General features: G+C 38.9%; 1 protein-coding gene across 1 annotated transcript in view; it reads left to right on the top strand.

Moving 5' to 3' along the window:
• The window catches only part of RNF150 (ring finger protein 150), a 252,332-nt gene that overhangs the window by 186,254 nt on the left and 50,787 nt on the right, over positions 1–15,291 (top strand). The gene's annotated exons all lie outside the window — the stretch shown is intronic.

Here is a 15,291-nt window from a genome sequence, read left to right on the forward strand (position 1 = left end):
GTAAGCATCTTTCTCATCTGATAGCCACATATAAAGATAGTGCTTAGTTTTAGTTCCCACATCTTTGATTTCTCTGAGATGTTACTGTGACCTACCACGGTACTTCATACTTAGTCCACTGTTGTTAACTAAACTCATAAATCATATCTAATGTAAATTGCCATCGGCTATAAGATGGTTCATAATATCAGAGATGTTAAAATGGGGGGGAGGAAATGGTATGGCCTAGAATTGGTAAAATGCGATATTAAGTAGTTTTAATATTTGTTTTCATACTTTTAGTACATAGTGCTTTTTCTCTATTTTTATTTTGTTTTTATAATCCTTTTTGATTAACAAAAAAAGCACATTATAAAAGTTACGAATTTTCATCTGGTTGCTGATCTCTTTAATGCTTCCCTACCAAGAAATAAGATAACTGATCAATTAATTATTTTTCAAATTTATCTGAAATTTATGTAGGTATAAAGCATCTCACTCATTAGTCATTGTGTATGAAAACTATTGTTTACAAAACTCATTTTTTCAGGAATATCAATTTACACACTCTGCCAAATTACAAGCTAGATAGTGTGGTGGGAGTTGAAAATGGCACAGTTGCTTTGGAAATGTGTTTGACAGTTTCTGTGAAAGTTAAATGCATACTACCCTCTAATCTAGCCATTCTACTCTTGGATACATCTCCAAGAGAATGAATGTGTACGTTCACAGAACGACTTGTACAAGAATGGTCATAGCGTGTTTATGCATAATGGGCAAAAAATGAAAACAACTAGCAAGAGGAAAATCTATAGATTAATTTGGTACATACATGCAATGGAATATTAGTGATAAGAAGAAACAAGGAACAAGCTATTGATATATATCAAAGCATAGATAAATATGAAAATACCATGTTAAGCAAAAGAAGCCAGGCAAAAATAAATACCTACTTTAGGATTCCATTTATATGAAATTCAGTCACAGGCAAAGCTAACCTGTGGTGACAGAAGTCATAATGGTGGCTTCGTGGCAAGGAGTGGGTATTCACTGGTAAGGAGAGGAGAGAAGTATGGGGTGATGGAAACAGTGGGTGTTTGTACATAAACATATACCTACTCAGTGAACCATCAAGCTTGTTTAAGATCTATACCTTTAGGGGTGCCTGGGTGGCTCAGTTGGTTAAGCGTCTGATTCTTGGTTTCAGCTCAGGTAATAATATCACAGTTCGTGAGTTCGAGCCCCTCATCAGGCTCTCTGCTGACCGTGTGAAGCCTGCTTGGAATTCTCTCTCTCCCTCTCTCTCTGCCCCTCCCCTGCTCACTCTCTCTGTCTCTCTCTCAATATATATATATATACACACACACACACACACACACACACACACACACTCACACACACACACATATATATATGTGTATATATATATATATATACACATATATATATTTAAATCTATACCTTCATTTAAAATAATGGAAAAAAATAGGGGTGCCTGGGTAGCTCAGTCAGTTGAGCGTCCGACTTCGACTTGCGTCATGATCTCATAGTTTGTGAGTTCAAGCCCTGCGTCTGGCTCTGTGCTGACAGCTCAGAGCCTGGAGCCTGCTTCAGATTCTGTGTCTCCCTCTCACTCTGCCCCTCCCCAGCTCACGCTCTGTCTGTCTCAACAATAAATAAACATTAAAAAAAACACTTAAAAAAATAAACATAAAATAATGGGAAAAAATGTTTTAAATACCAAAGAAGCTACATTGTGGACTTTTTAACAAATGTAGTTCATTTTGTACATTAGTCAAAATTAAAATCTAAATTCCAAGTTTGTTGATGGTGTTTTCTAATAAGCTTTTTCTTTGATTCTTTTGGGTCTATCTGTATACACTGCCAAAAATTATTTATCACTTAATCTAAGGGATTAAAGGAAGGAAACATGAAAGGAAATAGTGCTGATAAATGATGTCTGGTGGGTTATTTTCTGTTGTATTTTCAACAGAGCGAATGCTGCCTTAGGAAAGAAGTCTTGAACTGTAATAACCTTCTTAAATATGGCATTCTGACTTCAAATGTCCTGATCCCCAGTTATATTAATCAACTGGACACACAGGATGAATGCCAACCAGCTTTCCTGCTCCAGCCAAATGATATAATTAGACCAGGGTCAAGTTTTAATCACAGAGCTTCCCTCTACCAGAACCCAAAGAAATGAAACACCTATAAAATGAGGGTCTGAAATTCCCTTGTAACTTGCATTCCCAAAGGATAAATTTCTTCCATTGTAGCTAAAAAAGAAATTGAGTGTAGTAGCCAGAGGATCTTATACCATTCCTTAGTATTTGAAGTTTATTGGTTTTTCTTTAATGCTATTTAAACCTGATGGTATAGACAACTAGATGAAATTAAGTAGCTGTTTATTATAATACTTGAACATTGTAAAGCACTCTACTGTTACATATAATGTCTAATTTGTATCTCACAACAACCTATAATAAAGGTAGAGCAGGTATCATTACGGCTCCTTTATTTTACTGAAAGAAACCTGTTAACTCAGAGAGGCTGGTCAGAGCCCAGAGCAAAGCCAGGTTCTCTGACTTCTCAGGCTTGGTTCTTTCCCCTGTAAAGCTGCATTTGACACCTTTACCCACCCACCCCCACCCCCCCGTCACGCAAGGATGCTCTGTTGAATGCTCAGCTCTTGGAATATGGTTTGATAAAGTCTATCCCCAGCAACCCCCATCTCACTCTAGGCCAAATGCCTGAGCATCCCAAAGAGACCAAATCCAATGTAAGCTAGCTTTAAGGATTTTACTCTCTCCACAGTGATTCCAAGTTTAGTTTTGTGGCCCTGAAAACAGGCCAGCCTTGTTCATAGGAGGCCAGTGCTGGTGCTAGTAAGGTGAGCAATAATTTATTTCACTGCATTCTTTGTTTTTCCCCCTCCATCAGGTAAAACTGCTAGCATAGCATATTAGCTTGCCAAAACAAAGTAATTCTGTTTTTAAACAATAGCCAGAATATGGTTACTGCTGATTCTGTGTGATAGCTCTTTTTCCCTTTTCCTTTTCTCTTCTTTTTTGTTTTAAATGATGTTTGCATAACCTAAATAGGGGGGGATCAGGGAAATGCAGTTTCTCATAATTGGCCAAAACATTTCAGACCAAGCCCAATGGCAGAATTACCCCCACAGTGAGGCTCTAGGCCAGTTGGATAGGGTTACAGTAGGGAGGGGCTGGTGTCTGCTTAACTGGCCTGATCAACACCATGCCCACATTGTCACCACTGCAAGGACTTTATGTATAGGAGACATTAGAAAACTGAGACAGTAGAAGGAAATAACTTGATGACGAGAAGCCTATCATCACAAGGAATGAGGGACATCTAGCTCAGGTCCATGGCTTTTTCCTCATTGTTCATACCTCTTTGCTACTCAGTCCATCCAGATTATTTCAAAATACTGATTTGGATCCATCCATTCCAGCTTTATTTCCTGTTCTTACTTTGTAAATAGTCTAGCTTTCAACCCAACTGAGTTTCTCATCCAAATCATGAGACTAGAGCTGTCTTTACTCATGTAAATTCCTTCTCCTTAGATTCTTTCCTTGAGTCTCCACACTTCAAAGTTCTCCCCATCCTGTAGCTCCCAAATTTCCTCACAAAGGAACTGCTTCCTTCCTCAAATTCTGTGATACTTTTACTTGTATCTCTTTATGATCCATCACTTTATATGTTGTACTAACATCACTTAAAATAGTTGGGGCACCTGGGTAACTCAGTCAGTTAAGCTCTTGATTTCAGTTCAGGTCATGATCTCATGGTTTGTGAGATGGAACCCCGCATCGGGCTCTGCGCTGACAGCACAGAGCCTGCTTAGGATTCTCTCCCTCCCTCTCTCTCTGCCTCTCTCCTACTCAGCTCTCTCTCTTTCTCTCAAAATAAATAAATAAACATTTTTTAAAAAGTAGTTAATGGCACCATTATCCACTGAACACTTAGTAGCCAAGCACTTTACAAACAAATACTTAATCCTCACAACAACCTGGTAAGGTATTTTACTAGTCAGGATCTAGGTTTTGCTGCTGCAGCAACAACAACAACAACAACAACAATCCTCCCAACTCTCTGTGGCTTAACACAACAAAGATTTCTCATGTTTTGTGTTTATCTGTGCATCAACAAGGAATGTCTGCTCATGGCTGTCAGGTGACAAAGCAGTCACCACCTCAAACACTGTTAACTTTGACAAGTCAGTAATTAAATCCCATGACCTGAAGTGAAATCTTCTATTTCTTTTTTTACCTTATTGCCCAGAATTAGTCACATAGCCACAGCTACCAACAGGAGAGCCTATAATCATCCCATGTGCTTGAAAGATGCAAAGGTAGCATAATGGATGAATAGTATTAAAGAGTGCCTCAGATGGGTACTATTATTATCCTCATTTTACAGACAAAGAAACTAAGGCTCAGAGAGGTTCAGGGTTATCCCAGGACTGTCGGCGAAGATTAAAAATGAAACGTGCTTTACCCCCAGCCTATGCTTTTAACCTCTACACAGTATGGACTGTGCATCTTCCAATCAGCCTGTCAATTCTTTATTTACAACACCTCACAGGGCGCCTGGGTGGCTCAGTCGGTTAAGCGTCCGACTTCGGCTCAGATCATGATCTTGTGGTTTGTGAGTTCGAGCCCCACATTGGGCTCTGTGCTGACAGCTCAGAGCCTGGAGCCTGCTTTGGATTCTGCATCTCCCTCTCTCTCTGCCTCTCCCTCACTTGTGCTCTCTCTCTCTCTCTCTCTCTCCCTCTCTCCCTCTCTCTCCCTCTCTCTCTCAAAAATAAGTAAAATGTAAAAAAAAAAAGAAAAATACCTCACCAATAGGATGCATGTCTGGCCCATATGATTTTCCTACTTTTTCCTCAGAACTCAGCATTCCAAACAGTGAGTTCTGGTATCAGTTTTGGAATCTTTTTAACAACATACAGAAATACGCTTCAGGTTTTCTCATGTATAACTAAGAAATACACCTTCCATACGACACTAAAGTGCCACTGTGTCAACAATTTTTTCACTAACAGAGATAGAAGTTAAACCTACTACTTTGCATAATATACAGTACAGTAGAAAACGTAGAGAAATCTCATGATACATTGAATGCCTGGGTTGCTAGTTACTGGACCAAAGTCATGGCATTTGGGCAAAAGATAATGCACAAAAGAAGTCAATGATTTCCGTGTGTTTTTCAAAGACATGACAGTCAAGATTCTGGCAAAGTTCTGGTTGAATTCACCTGATTTTAGGAGTAGCTAGACAAACAAAATCCTATAAGAAATCAGCAAGAGTTGGGGTGCCTGGGTAGCTTGGTCGGTTAAGCGTCCGACTTTGGCTCAGGTCATGATCTCACGGTCCGTGAGTTTGAGCCGCGCGTCAGGCTCTGTGCTGACAGCTCAGAGCCTGGAGCCTGTTTCAGATTCTCTGTCTCCCTCTCTCTCTGCCCCTCCCCTGTTCATGCTCTGTCTCTCTCTGTCTCAAAAATAAATAAACGTTAAAAAAATTAAAAAAAAAAAAAAAAGAAAGAAATCAGCAAGAACAAGTTAGGTTTCTTTTGTCCTCCGGGTAGGAGTGGAATACATTTCTCCTATGCAACATCCATGACACTGTCTGGGCTCAGTCAACATTCTGTAAGTGCCATCACCACTGCCATTATGGCCATTCTAACCGAGTAATGCTTGTGCTCAGTTCCATGAACTGATGTTCCCAAAATGAGATTTGCATAGAAGGAATGGCCCTATGCGGTGTCTAACAGGCAATCTAGGCAGATCATGGACTCATCAATGCCCCTAATGTTCTTGTCAGGACCCACCGACCCCCAGAAGAAGACAGAATTCTTTTACGTTTTAGAACCCATAAAAATTAAGGCAAGTGCTTCCTGAGTAAGCTCTACCACAGAACGCTCACTTGCAAGAAATCACGACGGGGAAAACGGACTTTCAGAATTCATTTTTTCAACAAACAATACTGAAAGTATATCCTATTCCAGGTACTCTACTAGGTTTTGGAGACAGAAATACTTTAACTCTGCCCTCCAGTGTGTCTCAAATTCACTTGGGACATAGAACAGTAAAATAGGGTGGATACTGAGCCTATAAGGTTGCGCTCATTGTTTAGAGCTGGCCTCCACTCTTATCCGACAGTGCCCACACTGTGCCAGGTGTTAAAATGCTTTTAACTTCACCCATATGTAAACAAGTAATTTAAAAAAAAAAAACAACCCTATGACATTCTAGCTGTTAATGTGCCAGGTAGTATTCTGAATATTTTATGTTTTGTGTCCCATTTTCTTTTAATATTTAAATTTATTCTCACTTGAAAGGCCTAAGTGTAAACCGGATTCTTTTTTACAGGCCAAAAGGGATTATTCATTTCAATATTGATTCACTCTGCCATATTGCTCTCACAAAAGGTTAGACTGACCAATTTATCTTCCCACCAAACGTACATAAGTGTTTATGCCATAGCCAGCATAACCTATTATCAAATTTAAAAATAAATGCAAATTTGGGGAGCCTGGGTGGCTCAATTGGCTAAGCATCTGACTTCGGCTCAGGTCATGATCTCGCAGTTTGTGGGTTCAAGCCCTGCAGCCGGCTCTGCGCTGACAGCTCAGAGCCTGGAGCCGGCTTCGGATTCTGTGTCTCCCTCTCCCTCTCCCCCACTCACGCTCTGTCCCTTTCTCAAAAATAAACATTTAAATTTTTTTAAAATAAATAAATGCAAATTATCAGCAAAAATGAACTTACTGTTTTAATTTACATTTTTCTGATTTAAGTCAGGAAATGCTTTTGTAAGTGTTTTAATACTTTTATCTGAAGTCTTAAAATTCAGTTTGGGCAAAAATATTAGCAAGGAATATTTTTTTTACCAATAATTGTGCATTTGTGAAAATGTATCAGAACAAATAAAATAATTTTTAGATATCTGGATACAAGATCAACATGAAATCAGTGGTTTTCAATTCATTGGAATGATACTAGCTAAGCAGTACCAAAATTCTTTGTCTTTTTTCCTTTCTTTCTACCTTTTGACCCCCTCACCCATGTTTCCCATTCACCACTGGCAACCAGCAATCTGTTTTCTGTATCTATGAGCTTGTCTTGTGGTTGTTGTTGTCTTTGTTTTTAGATTTCATGCATAAGAGAGATCATACAGTATTTTATCTTTCTCTGACTTATTTAACTTAGTATAATGCCCTCCAGGTTCATCCATGTTGTCGCAAATGGTGAGATTTCATATTTTTTCCAGGTTCATCCATGTTGTCGCAAATGGTGAGATTTCATTCTTTTTAGTGCTGAGTAATATTCCATTGTGTGTGTGTGTGTGTGTGTGTGTGTGTGTGTGTGTGTGAGAGAGAGAGAGAGAGAGAGAGAGAGAGAGAGAGAGAGAGAGAGAAGGTACACCGCATTTCTTTATCCATTCATCCATTGACAGACACTTGACTATTATAAATAATGTTGCAATAAATATGGAGGTGCATCTATCTTTTTGAGTTAATGTTTTTGTTTTCTTCAGATAAATACCCAGAAGTTGAATTGCTGGATCATATGGTAGTTCTATTTTCAATCTTATGAGGAACCTTCATACTGTTTTCCACAGTGGCTGCAACAATTTACCTTCCCACCAACAGGGCACAGGGTTCCCTTTCCTCCACATCCTCTCCAACACTTTGATGTGTCTTGTATTTTTGAGAAAAGCCATTTTAACAGGTGTGAATTGATATTTCATTGTGGTTTCAACTTGCATGTCTCTGATGATCAGTGATCTTGAGCATCCTTTCATGTATTTGTTGGGCATCTGTATTGTCTTCTTTAGAAAAATGTTTATTTGGATCTTTAGCCCATGTTTTAATTGGATTTTTTTTTTGCTATCAAGTTGTATGAATTCTTTATATATTTTGGATATTAGTCCTTTATCAGGTATATGACTTGCAAATATCTTCTCTCATTCTGTAGGTTGCCTTTTCATTTGGTTGTGGTTTCCTTTGTTCTGCAGAAGCTTTTTAGTTTGTTATAGTCCCACTTGTTTATTTTTTTCCTACTTGTTTATTTTTGTTTTGTTGCTTTTGCTTTTGGTGTCAGATTCAAAAAACTATTGCCAAGACGTATGTCAAGGAGCTTAACTGCCTATGTTTTCTTCTAGATTTATGGTTTCAGGTATTATATTTAAGTCTTTAATCCATTTTGAGTTAATTTTTGTGTATGGTGTAAGATTGGGGTAGACTTTTTATTCTTTGGCTGTCCAGTTTTCCCAACACCATTTATTGCAGAGACTGTCCTTTCCCCATTGTGTGTTCTTGCCTCCTTTGTTGTAGATTGATTGACCATATATGCATGGGTTTATTTCTGGGCTCTTTATTTTGTTCCATTGATCTATGTGTGTCTGTTTTTATGCCAGTACGATACTGTTTTAATTATTGTAGCTTTGAAGTATAATTTGAAATCAAGGGACATGATTCTTCCAGCTTTGTTCTTTCTCAAGATTGCTTTGGCTATTTGTGGTTTGTGTGTGTGTGTGTGCGCGCGCGCGCGTGTGTGTGTGTGTGTGTGTGTGTGTGTGTGTGTGTGTTTGGATCCATAAAAATTTTGGGATTATTTGTTCTATTTCTTTGAAAATTGACAGTGGAATTTTGATAGGGATTATATTGAAAATGTAGATTGCTTTGGGTTGTATGGATTTTTAATAATATTGAATTCTTCCAATCTATGAGCATGGAATATCTTTCCATTTATTTGTGTCTTCAGTTGCTTTTATCCATGTCTTATAATTTTCAACGTACAGGTCTTTCACCTACTTGGTTACATTTATTCCTTGGTATTTTATTCTTTTTGATGCAGTTGTAAATGGTTTTGTTTTCTTGATTTCTATTTCTAACAGCTCATTATAGTATATAGAAACACCACAGATTTTTGTGTATTGATTTTGTGTCCTTCAGTTTTACTGAACTCATTTATTCTAAAAGTTTTGGGATGGAGTCTTTAGAGTTTTCTATATATATCATCTGCAAATAGTGACAATTTTATTTCTTCCTTTCCACTTTGGATGCCTTTATTTTTCTTGCCTCATTGTTCTGGCTAGGACTTAAATACTATGTGAAATAAAAGTGGTGAGAAGTGGGCATCCTTGTCTTCTTCCTGATCTTAGAGGAAACGTTTTCAGCTTTTCACTATTGAGTATAATGTTAGCTGTGAGTTTGTCATATATGGTCTTTATCGTGTTGAGGTACCTTCCCCTCTATACCTTCTTGAGAGTTTTTATCATAAATGGATGTTGAATTTTACCAAATGCTTTTTGTGCGTCCATTGAGATGATCATATGATTTTTATCCTTCATTTTGATAATGTGCTATGACATATTGACTAATTTTGTGGGTGTTGAACCATCCTTGCATCTTGGAATAAATCCCACTTGGTCATGGTATATGATCCTTATAATTTATTGTTGGATTTGCTTCTCTAATATTTTGTTGAGGATATTGGCTTATATTTTTCTTGTGTATCCTTCTTTAGTTTTGGTATCAGGGCAGTGCTGGCCTTATAAAATGAGTGTGGAAGAATTCCCTCCTCTTCTTTTCTTTGGAAGAGTTTGAGAAAGAGTGGTATTAATTCTTCTTTGAATGTTTGGTACATTGCACCAATGAAGCCATCTGGTCCTGGACTTTTTTATTTGTTGGCAAGTTTTTGATAATTGATTCAATCTCCTTACTAATAATTAGTCTGTTCAGATTTCCTACTTCATCATGATTCAGTCTTGTAGATTGAATGTTTCTGGAAATTTATCCATTTCTTCTAGATGTCTAATTTGTTGGCATAAAATTGTTGTAGTGGTTTCTTATGAACCTTATATTTCTGTGGTATCAGTTGTATCATCTCTTTCGTTTATTTTTTTTAATGTTTATTTTGAGAGAGGAAGCAAGCATGGGGGGGGGGTGCAGAGAGAGAGGAGAGAGAGAATTTCAAGCAGGCTCTGTGCTGTCAGGACACAGCCCCATGCAGGGCTCAATCTCATGACTGTGAGATCAGGACCTGAGTCAAAATCAAGAGTCAGACACTTAACCAACTAAACCACCAAGGTGCCCCTCATCTCTTTCATTTCTGATTTGAGTCCTCTCCCTTTTTTATTTAGTGAGTCCAGCTAAAGGTTTGTCAATTTTATCTTTTCAAAGACCAGCTCTTAATTTCATTTATCTTTTTTATTGTCTTTTTAGTCTCTGTTTCATTTCTTTCTGCTCTAATCTTTGTTATTCTCTTCAGTCTACTAACTTCAGGTTTTGTTTGTTCTGCTTTATTCCTTTGTCCTTTGATTGTAATAACAACCCTCTGAAGGATTATCACAAACAGTATTACTTCAGAGGGTTGTTGCAACAATTAAAGGACATTGTCATAAAACACGAAAGAGAAAACTGAGCCACAGGCAAGTTAAGTTACTTACCCAAGGTCACAGTGCTAAGGAGAGGTAGTCAAACCCTGAAATCAGGGCACATACTACTGCAACATATGTAGGAAAACACAGTGGAGCAGAAATAAAAAGAAACCAGCTCTCTTTGGCAGAGTTTAAAAAAAAGGGATGGGATATTCAGAGAAGAGAAGGGATATCTGAGCTATGAGATAAAATATGAGCAGGATTTGACATACCAGGAGAAAAAATGAGAAGGGCATTCCAGAGTTATGGTAAAAGTGTGCGGTAAATGTAGGGACGTAACAGAAGATGTGACACGTGCCACGGTGGGTGAGGCTTCTGTGTGCCTTGTCTTCAGGCATTTCGACTTTGTGCTCTAGGGAGAGAGGAGCAGCTGAAGCATTTCAAGCCTGAGGAGTGATATCATATTTGTATTTAGAAAGCTAAAGCAAGAAAGGAAAACCAGACCATGTCAAGAAGAGCCCTGACGAAGAGTGGGTATGACTTTCTGTGGTACTTGAAGATTCAAATATGAACATTTTATAGAAAGGCTGCCAACTCAACATTTAACCAAGTCTGTTTGTTGGGCAGTGGAGAATGGGGCAGTACAAAGCGTTTAGAGGCCAGTGTTATCCTCTCCCCAAATAAATCAACCCAACTAATATCTAAGTATAGTCCTGAGGAGGCCAGTATTATTTGACAGCTTTTCCCTTCTGTAGCCAAGTGCATATGCTTAAGGCAGATCACTTTTCCCTTTGGTTTTGCCTGATCTCCAACCCCGTAACTAAGATACTGCCTCCTTGAAACTGAACCACAAAAATACTTTGGGAAAGAATAAAAATTTTAATTCCTCCAAACTGCACCCCCCCCCCACCCATGATGGTTCAGTGTGGGGAAGGAAGGGTGGCAGAGTGCAGACTTGGGTAAAACCACTGACACTAGGGCTGGGCTTGAGCCCTAGCTCTGCAGCTTACAAGCTCTTGGCTTAATTTATTTTACTTTGATGAGCTTCAAGCTTACTCCTCCATAAAATGGGAATAATAATTTTTACCTCATAGAGCTGTTATGAATTAATAATTTCACATGCCTGTTGCATAGTAACATGCCTGTTGCATGTTATATGTGGAGGAATATTGATAAATATTAAGTTGATATTGATTAACTTAGCGTGTCTTAATTTAAAAACTCTGACTTCATTGACAACTTTACAAATAAGATTGTGAGGTTCTGAGGAAATATTTTGACTACCCATAGAAGTACTGGATACATCCTATTTAAATAGTTAATGTTGTCTGGGTCCCTGAGTGACTTGATAACCATCTTACTGAAGGGAATGAAACAGTTTGTATTGTAAAGGAAAGCCATGGACTTCTAATGTCAATGTCAGGGTGACAGGGTCTGACAAAGCCTATAAAAGTGAATGAGATGGAAAGGCTAGAAAAGCTCTGTTCTTCCTCCAGGTGGAGAAAAAAATGCCATTTATTTGGAGGGGGTGTCATACATATAGACAAAGGACAACAGAAAACAAGAATTAATAAATGGGGAAACAGGTTTAGCTGGGTTTGTCATTACTGCTAAAAAAATGTGAGAACTTATTTTATTACTCATAATCAGCTCAGCATCATTTTCAGTTGTCAGCATCATCTTTTGTCAGGTGCTTGAAGAACTTTGTTTGTTTGTTTATTTGTTTGTTTACTTTTGAGAGAAAGAGAGCACAAACCGGGGAGGGTCAGAGGGAGAGGAAGACACAGAATCAGAAGCAGGCTTCAGGCTCTGAGCTGTCAGCACAGAGCCCGACGCGGGGCTTGAACTCATGAACCACGAGATCATGACATGAGCCAAAGTCAGACGCTTAACCAACTGAGCCACCCAGGCATCTCTGAGGAACTTTTACTTAAATGCTTGCTTCCCTTTGATGAAGAAAGAGGAAGAAGAGTTTTGGTCAATCCTCTGTTGCATTTCCAGCTTGCTAGGATTGTTAAGATAGACAAGATAGAATATCTTGTCCCATTGTTCCTCAGTGTGTACTTTCTCACACAGCCTTTGTTAAAACATGGGAAGAGACAGTCCCATACTGTGAATCGTACAAACAGGATGAGCTGAGGTTGACTTTGCCGTAGAGATGTTTACTCGACTGTTGGTACATCTCACTGAACGCTGGATTCTTTCCCTAACTCTTTATTTATTTAGTCTGGTAACTTTTATTTTTCTTTCCATTGGGGAGGGAAGAATTGTTTTTGCAATCCTAATTACAAGGATACAGTCTTCATGTTTGATAGTTAACACAAGAAATATGGTGTTAGAAAATGAATGTTCATTAATAATCAGCATGATCACCATCTATGTGTCACTTTAGCACTTTCATTTTTTGCCTTAGTTCTCCCTTTGAATTTTTAAAATTTGCCTTTACTTGTTAAAATGTTAAAAGTATATTCTAAAGAGTAAGAATTGGAGTAATAACATAATATCTAAAAATAAGATGCAGTACATTTATATCATTTAGATTAATGGTTGTGGGGCGCCTGGGTGGCTCAGTTGGTTAAGCGTCCGACTTCAGCTCAGGTCATGATCTCACAGTTCATGGGTTTGAGCCCCGCATCGGTCTCTATGCTGACAGCTCAGAGCCTGGAGCCTGCTTCAGATTCTGTCTCCCTCTCTCTCTACCCTTTGCCTGCTAACGCTCTGTCTCTGTCTATCTCTCTCTCTCGAAAATAAACACTGAAAAACAACAACAAAATTTAATAAGATTAATGGTAGCTTAAAATTAAGGAGGGCCAGGAGTTATGTTTTAAGCTTTTGGTCATTACTTATCCCCCCACCCCAACGCCACCCCCCACACATATACAGAGTCATTCACTTGCAAACCCCATACTTATAAGAAAATTTCACAGATGAGCAACAGAGTCTTGGAGAACTAAGGCTTGCCTGAGATCAAACAGCCAGAAAATGATGGATCCAGGAGTATGGCTTTCCAGTGGCCTTTACATTGTGGTTCACAGGGAATCATTCAAGGACTATGCTGCTGTATTGATGGAGGGACCTTGTCTTATTCATCTTTGTACCCAGCTCCTAGCACAGAACAGAATGGAACAAGGAGGTGACGTAACCAGTGCTATATTTTAGGAAGATAAATCTGGCAAGGATGAGTGGGATGAAAAGAACAGGAAAAGCTGGTGGTGTGGAGAGCAGTTTAGATGTTATTGCAGTAATAAAGAACATTAACAAGATTAGGAGTGAGGAAGCAGTGTTGAGAATAGAAGCCAAGCAAAGCAGTGGAAGAGATTTAGCAAGACTGAGTCCATGGGCTTATGACCATGTGTAGGCAGTGAGGAGTACCAGGTCTTTTGATAAGTACTCATTTATATAGCAGATATTTCTGAGCATCACCTGTGTGCCAGGAACTATTCTAGATGCTGAGGATACAACAGAGAATTAGGCAAACAAGGATTTTGCTCTCATGGGCCTTACATTCTCATTGGAAGTTATATTGGTCAATGTTCTCCAGAGAATCCCACTATACTCCACTATATTATATATCATATGTGTATGTATATATATGAGACCATTTTCAAGGCATTGATTTTTTTCAAGAAATTGGCTTATGTGGGGTTGGCAAGTCAGGAATCTTTAGGGCAGGCCTACAGGCTGGGAACTTGAGGAGAATCTGGTGCTGTCATCTGGAGGTAGAATTTCTGGTTCCTTGGGAAACTTCAGTTATGTTCTTAAGGCCTTTAACTGATTGGATAAGGTCCACCTGGATTATTTAGGATAATCTCCTTTATTCCAAGTCAACTGATTGTAGATGTTAACCAGATCTGTGATATGCTCCTCGATTAGTGTTTCATTGAATGACTAGGCACTAGCCAAGTTTACCTGCAAAACTAACCATCACAGATGCACAAAGGGGAATGACTCAGGGTGTTCGAAAATAGCTATCAGCTTCTAGGGTTTGGAGATTCTGCATAAGTAGGTATATCTCCATCTTACAGATGGGGCATCCGAGACTTGGGGATATTAAGTGACTTATTGAGGTTAAAACAGCTAATGACTGGCCCTCCTTTCTGACTCTAACATGTATGCCAGAAACACGACAGAGGCTGCCTCCCAAGAACAGTCAGAAGGATCAGAATGTTTGACTTTTTTCCCCAGAGGAACACAGTTGGTGAGCAAGTTCAGATTCAGAGCTTGTTTCCTGAGTGCAGAGCCTGAACTTAGGGAGGTCCATACTGCTTTTGGGGGACAGAGTGATTTCCTCTTGCTTTCGTCCCTCCCTCACTTCTGCCAATGTCCAGCTCAGGGTTCTCGTGCCAGTCAGTCATTGTGCCTAGAATACCCTTCTTCTCCCCTCCCACTTCATGCGGATAATGTCTGTGTAGCCCTCAAGTATTCACTTTGGCGCTTCATCAGGAAAATCTTCCCTGAGTATCCAAACAAAATAAATCTCCAGTCATAAGCCTTCCCAAACTCCATTTTCTTCTAAGGTGATACTTAGCACTATTGTCATTAAGTAATTTATGTTATTTTATTAACCTCTCCTCTCATTACATTCCCTAAAGGAAGGAGCCAAATCACTACCATGCTGATTCCCAGTGTTGAGCACAGTTCTCAGCATTTATTACTTGTTGGATGAATGTATGGGTAAAGAACCGAATGAATGTGATATGTGTCTTCTAAGGAATAAATCTGTAGGCATTCTAAACAGCAATCTGGAAACATGATGACACATCCAGGTTGCTACTCTCCTGTTCTAATCCCCAATCTAATCATATCCAGAGTACAGCTAACCCCATCCTTGGCACGTGGATTCTTCTCAATTTCCATTTAAAAAATTGGCCCCTCCTGCACTCTTCCCTAATTTATGGGTCCC

This window comes from Panthera tigris, chromosome B1, assembly GCF_018350195.1.
Source record: "Panthera tigris isolate Pti1 chromosome B1, P.tigris_Pti1_mat1.1, whole genome shotgun sequence".
In the NCBI taxonomy this organism is placed as follows: domain Eukaryota; kingdom Metazoa; phylum Chordata; class Mammalia; order Carnivora; family Felidae; genus Panthera; species Panthera tigris.